Source organism: Dendrobates tinctorius, unplaced genomic scaffold (genome assembly GCF_039654945.1).
Source record: "Dendrobates tinctorius isolate UK_male_01 unplaced genomic scaffold, ASM3965494v1 ptg000008l, whole genome shotgun sequence".
Classification (NCBI taxonomy): Eukaryota; Metazoa; Chordata; class Amphibia; order Anura; family Dendrobatidae; genus Dendrobates; species Dendrobates tinctorius.
Window position 1 is genome coordinate 40021804 of NW_027361676.1, and position 14321 is coordinate 40036124.

At 45.0% G+C, this 14321-nt stretch overlaps 1 protein-coding gene across 2 annotated transcripts in view; it reads right to left on the reverse strand.

The window, feature by feature from the left end:
* Nucleotides 1–14321, reverse strand: part of LOC141091492 (probable ATP-dependent RNA helicase DDX60) — a 361948-nt gene that overhangs the window by 51846 nt on the left and 295781 nt on the right. The window lies entirely within an intron of this gene.

Genomic DNA, 14321 nt, shown 5'->3' on the forward strand with positions numbered 1-14321 from the left:
ATAATGTCCCAGTTGTTTTCAGGTCTGCAGAATGTGAAGGGCATCAATACCTTTATCATTTAGGACCTGTCAAAACACTATGGCCACATAAGGTATGGTATTTTCTACACCAGGAGAATCCGAGGAACAATTTAATCAGCATAAAGTCTGACAATGGGTTTGAGAATTTCATCCAAGAAACTAACGGCAGTCATTGTTCCATTGACTAACACATGGAATTTTTGCAAGCTGCTAAGGATGTGCCTCCCAGACAATAATCAACCCACCACCAAGTTGGTCATGCTGGATGATGTTGCATAACATTCACAATGGCATCTCCAGGCTTTTTAACATCTGCCACATGACCTCAATATGAACTTGCTCCCATATCTGAAGAAAACAGGGTTTCATTAACAGACCTATTAATTCTATTGCTCTCTGCAAATGCTAATCAATCTGTATGGTGCTGGGTTGTGAGCACAGGTCCCAGCAAAGGATATCAATACCTAATGTTACAATCATCGAGTCTGTCTCTAACTGTTTGGTTAGAAACATGCTGTTAGGCATCGGGTTCCTGCCACTGCACAGCAGGAATCCAGAGCCTTGCACCCAGCGGTCTCCCATTCTTTTTTGGCCACAGTGGAGTCTGCTCAGCAGACTCATTGATCCAGGAGCTCTGCCCAGACCAGCAGTGTAGGATTGGTTGCTGCTGCCACCTCTGGTTCAGGTTTGACTATGCAGCCTGGCCAGCAGCAAAAGACTCCAGAACCTAAGTCCCTCCATCGCTCCACTGAGCATGCTCATGGGACGATTCCCCATTGGGGATCGGGAGTCACATGCTCAGGTCCTTCTCCAGTTCTGATTGGTCCATCAAGGGGATCTGGAAGGTTCCGGAGGGTCTCGGCTATAAAAGACTCGCATGGCCATTCGGCCATGCGCTAGTATAGGCTTTTGTTATTATGTGTGTGAGTGAAGATGGATGCATGAGACTGGTGACTGACTTATTATGATTCCCCTCCCTTGGATATTACGAATGCGGTTAGGGAATTAGTAGTCAGAGTCTGTGCCAGCAGTGGCTTAGTTTATGTGCCACTGAGCACCCTGCTCTCCACACGAGCGCTAGCGTTGCAGTGCCATTCAGCACAAGGCACCTGTGCACCGCACTAGCAGCCACGTTCCTTATAGCGGCGCCGTGCACAAGTTAAGCGCTTTCCCCTGCTCTAGAGGTTAGTGGCGTCCGCTGAGGCAGTGCAGTGCACACCTGGTGCAATTCACATTCAACATTGCTATTCCTGACTCTGCAGTTGCGGTGTTGAGCACACGTGGATCTAGAAGGACTCTTCCCAGCATCTCAGGGGCCGAGTCCTGTAACCATGCACTAGTGCTCCTATAGCCGAGCTCTGTGAGCACAAACAGGCTCAGGCGTTTATGTTCAGCGGTAGTGCGGCTCTGTGAAGCAACAGAGTCCGCCCCTTTACACACCGGGTGACGATAACCCGCGTGTTTCTCTAGTATACTGCCATATAGCATCCGCCATTACTGAGCAGCAGTTTACCACCCCTGCACGGTGGACCCCGGGCTGCGAACGCACCTTATTACCATCTTTATTATTTGGTGCGTTCCGCCAAACCCTAACACATGCACACCAGTAGCGCAAAGTCATTTTATAGGGCTCTGACAGTGCTCCTTCTGTTCCTTTTAGTACAAAGGAGCAGAAATTGGTATATCCTGCTGCTGGTTTGGTATCCTTCTATGGCCATTTGGCTCTCCTCTTGTATTGGTCCGAGTCCTGGAATATTCTCCGTGAGCTTTAGACTATGCAGAGTGATGACACTTGTTAAAGGTGTTTCCCAGTCTTCTTATAAAACTCTGGACTCAATCTGAATCCTTACAGCATTCGCACAAGACACTGTCGGGATTCTCTGGTATTGTAGAAGAGGTCATGTAACCACAACTAGCAATTTGCATACTTCTAGCCACACTCTGACTAAATCTGCTTTATCTCATTCTGTGCAAGTCTATTGAGCCAAGTCAAGCTTGTCTAGTCACAATTTGGCTGGAAGTGTGCAAATCTCAAACTTGCGGTTACAAGACCACAGGCTCTCGTAGGCAATACTGGAAAATCCTGACAGCAGTGTGAACACTGCAAGTATACAGAAGACGTTTAGAAAAAACACCGGCCAAACCCTCTTTAACCCCTTAAGGACCGAGCCACTTTGTAGCTTAATGATCAGGCCTCTTTTTTTAAATCTGAGCACTGTCATTTGATATGACTTGAATTTATCGTAACTGTGAAAAAATAAAAAAATTGGCAAACATTTAGAAAATTTCACATTTTCAAACTTTGAAATGCTATGTACTTAAATCAGAGAGTCATGTTACACAAATTGTTAATAAGTAACCTTTCACACATGTCTGCTTTACATCAGCATGGTTTTTAAAACATCATTTTCTTTTGTTAGGAAGTTATAAGGGTTAAAAGTTGACCAGCAATTTCACATTTTCCCAACAAAATTTTGTTTAGAGACCATGTCAGATTTGAAGTGACGTTGAGGGGTCTATATGACAGAAAATACAAAAAATTGACCCGATTCTAAAAACTGCAACCCTCAAGGTGCTCAAAACCACATTCAAGAAGTTTATTAACCGTTCGGGTGCTTCACGGGAATGCAAGCAACGTGGAAAGAAAAAATAAACATTTAACTTTTTTTCACAAAAATTTTACTTAGGACCCAATTTTTTAAATTTTCATAAGTATATCAGGAAACAAGTGACTTCAATATTTTTTGTGCAATTTCTCCTGAGTACGCCGATACTGCATGTGCAGTGCAAAGCTCAGTAGGGGAGAAGCGCTATATTGGAGTTCAGAATTTGCTGGAATGGTTTGAGGGTCCCATGTCACATTGGCAGAGCTCCTGAAGTGCCAGAAAAGCAGCAACCCCCAATAAGTGATGTCGTTTTACAAACTACTCCTCTCAATGAATTCATCTAGGGGTGCAGTGATCATATTGACAGCACATGTGCTGCACAGAATTTTATACTTTTCAACGGTGAAGAATGAATAATTATATTTCTTCCACTAAGGCTGGTTTCACACTTGCGTTTTTTTGCGCAAAAAAATGCGTGCGTTTTTTTCCCTATACTTTACATGGGTGCGCATACACATGCGTTTGTACGCGCATACGATTTTTTGTAGTGTGCGCTCGGGCGCACAAAATGCATCCTGTTGCATTTTTTGTGCGTCCGACTTGCCCCCAAAAAACGCATGCGCACGCAATGCATTTTTTTCATCCAAACACCTATTATAGTCTATGGGTGCACATACGTGCGCATGGTAATGCGCACATACGTGCGCATGGTAATGCGCACGTATGCGCAAAAAAATCATGCGTTTTTAAAAAAAAAACGCACCCAAACCCGCAAAAAATGCACACAAACGCATGATGCGTTTTTTATGTGCGTTTGCACTGCGCACGGTGCGCAGCGTAAAAAAACGCAAGTGTGAAAGTAGCCTAACATGTTGTTTTAGCCCCAAATTTTTAATTTTTATAAGGACTAATAGGAATGTTGTTTTAGCCCAAAATTTTACATTTACACATGTGTAAATGGGTAAAAATAGCACCAAAATGTGTCACACAATTTCTGCTGAATGTAGAAATACCCCAAATATGGTTGTACAGCTTTATTCTTCGGGTCAGTACAATTACAGTTACTTTAGGGAACCTGTGTCACTATTCCGTAGGACACCTCTGTGGGGTAATATGTGGCCTGTTGTAAATATGCCCCACCCCCAACCCCCTTTTTCCTGTCCACTGTGGAGGATCAGCAATCTGGATTACCACTAATAAAGAACACCACCTGAATCACGGTGAGATTCTGTCAAGAACTGGTTCTTAACTTTTGAGACCCTTTATACTGTTTGCTTACTGATTTTCGGATACCCATTTGCATAAGGGTCCCGTCACACACAGCAATCTTGCTAGCGAGATCGCTGATTTTGTGACACATCAGCGATCTCGCCAGCGAGATCGCTGTGTGTGACGGGGATCAGCGACCGCCCCCCTGCCGATTATTGCTGATCGTGCTCGAGCGGCCAGGGCCGTTTTTCGATCGCTGGTCTCCCGCTGCCCAGCACGCATCGCTGTGTGTGGCAGCGAGAGACCAGCGATCAGCGACGCTGGACGCTGGTTTCTAATGTAAATGTCGGGTATCCAGAAGTCGCACGACTCCTAGATATCCGATGTTTACCTTGGAAACCAGCGTGTACGCCGGTTTCCAAGGTAAACAGCGGGTATCCAGGAGCCGCGGCTCCTGGATACCTGACGTTTACATTAGAAACCAGCGTCCAGCATCGCTGGTCCTGATCGCTGGGGCTGTCTATGTGACAGCTCACCAGCGATCAGCCTAACGATGTCCCAGTGATCCCATCATGTCGGATCGTTGGTGAGATCGCTGGGACATCGTTTAGTGTAACGGGGGGCTTTAGGGTCTACTGTTGTGTTTTCTAATGTTTATTTTTCCTATCAAGGAGACATTTTAGTATTTCACAGTAAAAGGTATGCTTTAACATCTCTATTCCGCTGATATATTTAGGCTATGTGCACACGGTGCGGATCCTCCCGTGGATTTTTCGGCACGGATTTTACTAAATCCGCAGGTCCAATTACCTGCATTTTTCCTGCATATTTAGTGCATTTTTTGTGCGGTTTCACTGCCGTTTTTGTGCGGTTTTTCACCTGCGGATTTGTAGAATGGAGCAGGTGGAAAACTGCAGCAAAACCACACAAAAGAAGTGACATGCTGCTTTTTTTTCCGCACAAAATCTGCAGCATGTGCACAGCGGGTTTTTTTTTTACATAGGCTATAATGGTACTGTACATCACCTGCAGTTCTGCTGCGGATCCGCAGGGCCAAATCTGCTGTGGATCCGCAGTAGAATCTGCACCGTGTGCACAGACCCTTAAACGTTAACTGGTAGAAAGTCACTTTATTCTCAGATTGCTTTGATATAAATGAATACACCACACATCAAAAAACTACATCTAATATTTTGTATGGCCTCTATGATTTTTAAGGACAGCACCAAATCTTCTAGTTATCCAATGAACAAGGAGTCATATAGCAACATTTATCTCTTTCCATTTTTCAAGAACAACCTCTTTTATAGCCTGGATGTTGGGTGGAGAGTGATGCTCAGTTTGTCTCTTCAGAATTCCCCAAAGGTGCTCAATTGGGTTCAGATTTGTAGATACTTTGATCCTGCTGTTTTTCAGAAATGCAGCAGATGTGTGAATTCATGATACACTAAGAGGGTCAGCAGTGCTCAAGAAGACTTTGTGGCAAGTGGTTTAACCCCTTTACACCCAAGGGTGGTTTGCACGTTCATGACCGGGCTAATTTTTACAATTCTGACCACTGTCCCTTTATGAGGTAATAACTCTGAAACGCTTCCATGGATCCCGGTGATTCTGATCTTGTTTGCTCATGACATATTGTACTTCATGATAATGGTAAAATTTCATTCAAATAACTTGCGTTTATTTGTGAAAAAAAACGGAAATTTGGCGAAAATTTTGAAAATTTCGCAATTTTCCAACTTTGAATTTTTATGCCCTTAAATCAGAGATATAGCACACAAAAAACTTATTAAGTAACATTTCCCACATGTTTACTTTACATCAGCACAATTTTGGAACCAACATTTTTTTTTGTTATAAGGGTTAAAATTTAACCAGCGATTTCTCATTTTTGCAACACCATTTTGTTTTTACGGACTACATCACATTTGAAGTCACTTTGAGGGGTCTATATGATAGAAAATCCCAAAAGTGTCACCATTCTAAAAACTGCACCCCTCAAGGTGCTCAAAACCACATTCAAGAAGTTTATTAACCCTTCAGGTGCTTCACAGAAATTTTTTGAATGTTTAAAAAAAATGAACATTTAACTTTTTTTCACAAAAAAAATACTTCAGGTCCAATTTTTTTATGTTACCAAGGGTAGCAGGAGATTTTAGACTGCAAAAGTTATTGAGCAATATGTCCTGAGTACGCTGATACCTGATATGTGGGGGGGAACCACTGTTTCGGCGCATGGCAGAGCTGAGAAGGGAATGAGCGCCGTTTGACTTTTTCAATGCAGAATTGGCTGGAATTGAGATCAGACGCCATGTTGCATTTGGAGAGCACCTGATGTGCCCAAACAGCGGAAACCCCCAATTCTAACTCCAACCCTAACCCCAACACACCCCTAACCCTAATCTCAGCCCTAGCCCAAGCCCTAACCCTAATGGGAAAATGGAAATAAATACTTTTTTTTAATATTTTTCCCTAACTAAGGGGGTGATAAGGTGGGGTTTGATTTACTATTTATGGCGGTTTTTATTTTTGGCAGCTGTCGCACGCTAAAAGACGCTTTTTATTGTAAAAATAGTTTTTGCATCACCACATTTTGAGACCTATAATTTTTCCGTATTTTGACCCACAGAGTCATGTGAGGTCTTATTTTTTGTGGGACGAGTTGATGTTTTTATTGGTGCCATTTTCGGGCAAGTGACATTTTTTGATCGCTTTTTATTCCGATTTTTGGGACGCAGAATGAACAAAAACCAGCATTTCAAGAATTTCTTTTTGGGGGGTGCGTTTACAACGTTCCGCGTGCGGTAAAATTGATAAGGCGGTTTTATTCTTCAGGTCAGTACGGTTACAGTGATACCTCATTTATGTTGTTTTTTTATATTTTGTCGGTTTTATGCAATGAAAACAATTTTATATAAAAAATAATTATTTTTGCATCGCTTTATTCTGCGAGCTATAACTTTTTTATTTTTTCGCTGATGACGCTGTATGGCGGCTCGTTTTTTGCGGGACAAGATGACGTTTTCAGCGGTGCCATGGATATTTATATGCATCTTTTTAAAATTATTTTTACCCTTTTTTTTAACTTTATTACATTGTCCCAGGGGGGACATAGCTGTCATGTGACAGATCGCTGATCTGTCACATCACAGATCACTGTGACAGATCAGCGATCTGTCACAGGCATAGAAACAGACTTCCTCATGCCTGCGCTTTGCAGGCACTGAGGAAGACAGCTCCCTGCAGGCCCCCGAAGGTCCCCGTCGCCATCTTGGATCTGGGGACCTGCAGGGAAGGAGACCCCCGCAAACAGCGCTGCACATTGCGCTGCTGTGGGGGGCTCAGGGAAGCACAGAGGGAGCCCCCTCCCTGCCAATGCTTCCCTTTAACCCCGGTATACCGTGATCGTGTTTGATCGCGGTGTGCAAGGGGTTAACGTGTCGAGGAGGTCCATGACCGCCCCTGACACATAGTGCTGGGTGTCAGCTGTGATAATCAGCTGACACCCGGCCGTGATCAGCTGCGCTCCCCCCGTGAGCGCAGCTGATTGCCCTAGACATACTATCCCATCCATGGGCATAGGGGCCTGGGTCCCATGGACAGGATAGTACGTCTGATGTCAGAAAGGGGTTAAATTTGATGAAAAATATTTTGTTTGCAAGTTATTTTTATATTTTATCTTTGTGGCCGGTTTGTGTTCGGTTTCCTGAAGGCTTAATCTCAAGGCTGTCCCTGGGGATTGGGGAGTGCTGTCCATTAGATCAACCTGTGAAATATGTAGGGATATACGGTATTTAGTACACACTGGGTAAGCAACAGTTAAATGGTTTGGGAATAGCCCACATACTGGGAGGGGTTATAGCTAGAGATGAGCGAAGTTTTCAAGGTTCGGTTCGCCAAATGTGTAGACATTTGCTGAACATGTTCGCCGAACAGTTCTACGAACGTACCCGAACCCCATTAAATTCAATGGGATTCCAAACCAAACATACACAACACCTTAAGGGGTGACAGAATGCTTCCTAAACAGCTACAATTAGGGGCAGGCACCATGAAAATTGGCATCAATTGACACACAGTAGAAATTTACAAATGGCACAGCAGCAGTCAACCATGGGCCATGCATGAGGTATCAGGATCTGGGCCAGCATTTACAGCTTTGAATTGAAATTTCAATGAGGACTTGGTAACCAGGGAGCGGTGTAAGCCTTATTAGCTGATAGCCCTGATTAGAGATGAGCAAATCTTTCAAGGTTCCGCTCGGTTCAATTCTCCATACTTTTAGACGTTCACTGAACATGTTCGCAGAAAAGTTCGACAATCGTACACAAACCCCATTAGATTCAATGGGAATCCAAACCAAATGTATACATTACACCTTAAGGGGTGACAAAAAGCTTCCCAAACAGCTAAAATTAGGGGCAGACACCATAAAAAGTGGCATCAATTTGCCCACAGTAGAAACTTGCAAATGGCACAGCAGCAGTCAGCCATGGGCATGCATGAGGTATCAGTGTCTGGGCCAGCATTTACAGCTTTGAATTGAAGAGTCAATGAGGACCTGGTGGTTAAGGGAGCAATGTAAGCCTTCTTAGCTGGGAGCCCTTGAGACCTCATGCAACACCTCCAATTTTTATTTTTTTTTCCAGCCACACTCAGATGGCACAAATATAAGTTTCATACAGTAATATTGGTAGAAAAATGTAAGGAAAGTAACACGGGTAGTTGACTGAAAGGAAATGCAGGCCTGCCTGTCTGTGAGCCCTAATTACATAGGCAACCCACAAGATGGAGACCCAACAAGGCGTCTCCACATTTAAAAAAAATAGTTTGTAACATCAGTAGCAGTAGCAGGCACAAAAGCCACCACAAAGGACTGCAATAATGAGAGATCAATGCATGACACTATAACTATACCATCGCCTAGTCTGCCCAGTATGCGACTGGGGTGTAGAAGTCATTGGAGATCCATGACTTGTTCATTTTTATGAAAATTAAGCAGTTTACACTTGTAGGGGACAGCCGGATGATCTTATCCATCAGGACACCACCAGCAGCGCTGAAGATAGGCTCTGAGAGAACACTGGCTGCTGGGCATGACAGAACCTCCAAGGCATGACAGACGAGTTGAGGCCACTCTTCCATTTTTGAAGACCAAAATGCAAAAGGGTCCAAAACCTTCCTGGTGGTATTGATATTGAGATACAGATACTCCTGCACCATTTCCTCCAGTCGTTCACAACTTCTCAGACTTGTACTCTGCTGATGCACAGGCTGGTCAAAAAAATTTGTGAAATGACTCACATAAATTGCTTATGCCAATGACACTGCTGCTAATGTTTTTGAGATGACTCCTTGATGTTCCCGGGGTTGGACGTCTAGATCTGGGATGTACACCGTGTGCCTCACTGCTGTCTTAGGGAAAACCATTGATTCTAACCCTTAGAACTTGGGCATCATGTTGAACAAGAAGGTGCTCATGTGTCGAGTGCTTTCATGAGGTCCAATTCCATTTGATGTTGGTGGCGGGTTAACACTTAAGGTTGTTTCCTCAGTCCCATCCCTCCAACCACGGACAACAAGAGGGGATCATTATCCTCTTCATCTCCTGAGTGTTGCACATCCATCCCCTTGTCCTCCTCCATTTGCTCCTTCATTAATAGTTTGTCTGATACCATGACCCCCCTCAATCGCTGTAAGTCACTCTCTCATGGCACCTGCCTGTGCGACAACAATCCGGAATTTGAGATACTGTTATCCCTTCCGAATCCTCCTCTGCTTCCACCTCTTCCTCTGGGACCACCATCTCCTCGCGCACACTATTCAAAATGTGCTTCAACATGTAGATCAGCGGAATAGTGATGCTGATTATGGCATCATCAGCGCTAACCATCTTGGTAGTCATTTTAATACTGCAGAAGGGTGCAGAGGTCCTTAATCTATGCCCACTCTGCAAGCGTGATTTACACCACGTCTGTACTGCATTGGCCCAGGCTATGCAAAAGGACATACTGCACCAGGGATTGTTGCTGCTGCCAAAGTCGCTGCAATATGTGAAGAGTGGAATTCCACCATGTCATAACATTGAAAATCAAATGGCTACCCGGTAGGCCAAAAGACGTCTGTAATGACGCAAGTCGATGACCTGCGGGGTGCAATCATCAGAAGTGAGCACACAGTGACCGTGATTTCTGCAGCAGCACATCCAGGATGGGATAGTGGTGGAGAAATTGCTGTACCATCAGGATGAGGATGTGAGCCATGCAAAGCACACGTGTGAGGTTGCCCCGACGTAGGGCCAAAAAAGTTTGACAACGTTAATTGCACACAGCCTTCTCTGGCTCCAGGTACAGTGGAGACAGCCATTGCTCTAACTCGGCCTAGATAGCTGTCCAAAAGTCATGAGCTGTGAGACTGCGATTTCAAACGCATATTAATTTGAACTCTGCCTGATTGCGGTGAGCCATGGCTGCCCAGTACAAAGGTGGAGGATTGTCTCTGCACTGTTGGAACGTGTGTCTGATTAAGGGAGAGGTTGAGGGCACAGATGGAGGTGCTAGAGGAGGTGGAGGAGCCAGAAGCAGTTGAGGAACTGTTAGATACATAGGTTTGTCCTGCAAGCCTTGGGCATTCAAAGACTTGTGGAGCAGCCCCTTGACTGCCTGTACCCACAGCCACCTGAGTCACCCAGTGGCCAGTAAATGAGCTGTACTGATAATGCCCATATTAGCTTGGCCAGGTGTCAGTGGTGAAATGCACATTGGCAGACATAGATTTTTTCAGGGAATGGGTGACTGTCATGATCGTTGCTGGATCATGTCAATTAAAAGCACTGTTAACCTTTTTTTTCTCTGTGTTTGGAGATAGTTTTTGCCCCCGGTGGCCAGTATGGTCATTGCACTGGTGTTTTTGGTTCTAGTTTGCCCCCGGTGGTGGTGAGTGGAACTGCACGGGAATCACTAACAGGTCTGTTTCCTTACTAAAGGTGTGTCAGTAGTGCTCACTCAGGTGGGTGATATTATTAGTGTTTTCCAAGCAGCCTGGGTGAAGGAAGGAGCTGGAGGAGAGTCCTGGAGTGGCAGCTATGGTGTCAGCAAGGAGTTCTTGGAGGGCATGGTGGAGTGGCAGTTATGGTGCCAGTGAAAAATGCCTGCAAAGCTTGGTGGAGTGGCAGCTATGGTGTAGAGCTGCACTCAGTTTGCTGGACTCTGTCACTGGAAAGCTGCACTCAGGTGCCAGACTCGGTTGCTGGACAGTTGCACTCGGGTGCTGGACTCTGTGGCTCCAAGGTGGCAGTCTAGCGCTGGACGTTGTTGCTAAAGTGGCACCCAGGTGTTGGACATGGTCAGAGGGGATTTCCATGTCGCTCTGACAGAGGAGTGGCAGCTATTCAGGAGGAAAGCTGCATTTTGATGGTGGACTCTGTTGCCAGGAGCAGGTGCAACAAAGTAAAGCTAAGTTGTGTTCCCTGTTTGTGTTTTTCCTTGGTGTGTATTAGTTCAGTGGTGGGGCCAGTGCCTGCACCACCCAGCTCCCTAGCAAGGGATAGGTGCAGGGTGTGCTAGGGTCACAGGTTCCTAATCGTCGCCCGGTGCGGAACCGGCATAGGGAACGCTAGGAGCATTAGGGACACTGACTCAGGGGAGTGCAGGAGGTCTCCAAGTCCCCGTTCCCTATCGCTGGGCCTACCGTTGTATCTGTTTCCCATTTTCCCCTATGTCTTGTTGTAGCAGTTACCGGCCTGCGAGTCGTGTCACACAGGACATTTACACGTGCCGCGTCCTGTTGTATTAGTTACTGGCCTGCGGGCCGCGTCACTCAGGACTGGGCACGTGACAGTGATGATGTCTGTGACATGCTGGTGTAGCTCAGGCACAGCTTTCTTAGAGAAGTAATGGCGACTGGGCAACTGGTACTGAGAGACTGTGCCGGCTATCATCTTTCTGAAACCGTCCGTATCCACCAGGTGGAAAGGCAGCATTTCCATGCCCAACAGATTGGAGATGTTGGCTTTCAAGCACTTAGCTTTGGCATGTGTAGAAGGAAGCATTCTTTTACATGACCACAACTGTGGAACCGAGGGCTGGCTGCAGTGCTGCGAGAGGCTGTAGTACAGAGAACAGGAAAAACTTCTGGACTGTGAGTGAGGTGCATATATTAGAGATGCTAGAGATGTACATTATGTGGAGATATTATGGTGGACTGAAAAAGATGTGTTGTGCTAGGTGACACAAAAACAGCAGTCATGTCCACTTCCATAACAGCTGATGGGCTCTCACTCACCCCGACTAGTAGGCAAACAAGTGGAGTTTCTATGGCCAGAGACCTGTGTAAGAAGACTTGGCATGGTGACTGAGGATGAAGAAGCAGCACATGTGGTTGATGGACGGCCGGTGGTTGGCAAGGCCCGCTAGTATAAATTTTAACGCAGTGAAATTCCCAGACTAAGGCATGTTGATCGCGCATGTGCCGGTTAATGCATGTAGTGGTAAAATTATTGCAATTTTTGCCTTTACTGAGTTTTTTTTCAAAATTTGGAAGTACATGTGTTGGGCCATCATTTGTGGTCTCAAAAAAAGACCCAGGCTAGGCAACACTTGCCACTCCAGGGATCTGCACACTTGCGACTGGTGCTGTCCACACCGAGTTGGGGCTAAGCAGTGCTTATCTTAATTGCACCACTTCTTGTAGGTGTGGGAAGCCGCAATGCAACCTCCTCATCTTCCTCTACCTTCGCTGCTGAGTCACCCTCCTCCTCTTCCTGCCCTGACACCACAGTACAGTCTGCATGCACCTCTGTTATCTGAGTCTCATCATGATTACCTCTACCCCCGGTGGTTAACTTCTGGTGATGAGGGTCTGGATTCTGTTCGGACCCCACTTTGTCCATCCCCAGATCTAACATGAACAAATTTTGGGCATTGGGGCAGATGCTTTCCTCCGCTTGATTCTGTGAATCTTCGGAGCAGACCTGTAAATGCCCATGGAATAGAATGTGTGAACAGCTCTGCAGAATGGCCCATCTGTGGTTCCCCATAGTCAATTGGGCATTTGGAAATTTGATTGTACTGTGTGTGATGTTAAGGTGAAGGAAGAGGAGGAGAGGCCACTTGATGGAGCGCTTGCCATCAACTGGAGCACATGCTCTTTCTGAGCCTCATCTACAAGACGTACCACTGTGCGGCTGTCAAAGAAAGGGAGTCAAGTAGACCGTCCAGTAACAGATGTTGACAGTGGTTTTCAGATAGGATGAGACAGTGTTTGTTTAGTTGAGCTTTCATTAACATTAAACCACCCACACATCGAACACCAAGCCTTTTTCCCCACTCATGTTGTATGTAGTCTTCCCCTCTTGTAATCTGCTGTTAAACAACCTGAGGCCCCCAGCTGTCAGTCCCCTGTCACTAAATGGACAATCACTATTTATTTTCTTAGATAGTGTGCCTTAACAACACTGTTATACCTAACAATTTTTAAGTGGAAATCTGGTGTTCTGATTTGTGACTGAAACACAGTTTTATCACAAACAATTTGGATTTGCTAATTGGGCCTCCGGGCTGCACCCCAATATTAGGCCTAATGATTTTTATGTGGATATCTGGCCTTCTCATTTCTCACTGCAAAACAGTTTTATCACAAACGATTTGGATTAGCAAATGGGGCATCAGGATGCAATACACCGTCTAGTTAGATGCTGGAAGATTGATTTCACACACGACAAGATCCTACCTAGCAAACTGACCAGTTCACTTTCAGCAGCAGCAGGACTAGCAGGAGAGCCCTCTCTGCGTTGTGATACTGAGAAAATGGCACCAGCAAAACAGGAAGTCCGCTTTTTATATGGACAGGGACATGTGACAGAAGACCTTGTGTCATGACATTGTGGATGGTTTCTGTGCCCTGATTGGCTGTCAAAATGTATGCACATTAAGGTATTAAAGAAAAACAAAAATTACACACCGCAGCCCTTGTAACCTAGACACACCCCCTCCCGCTCACCATGCAACACCACTATCTTAGCCAAAGTTATAACAAAAGCATTAGTGGAATTGCAATGATTTAGAGAACTGTGAACTAATTTTGCCGACTTTTAGTAAAAATGCTCGGCAAACCAAGCACGAATCCGAATGTGCTATGTTCGTGCCGAATTTGAGTTTTGCGAACGTTTTCCGAACAAGAGATATGTTGCAAATATGTCGCCAACTTGTTCATTCCATGCCTATAAGACTTGGTGCTGTCCTTAAAAATCAAGTCATGCAAAATATTAGTTGTAGTAGTGGTAGTAGTTTTTGAAGTGGGATGTATTAATTTTTGCATCAACTAATCTGAGTAAAACTGAAGATTTTGTAATGAAAGTCATATTAATAACCTAACTTTCATGGTATGGGTTAAAAAAGGTTCTATGAAGCTCAGCCTTGTCAAACTGTTGAAAATTGTTCTTCTGTTCAGTGACATGTTGATTGACTTTTCAAAGAGAGTGTAGAA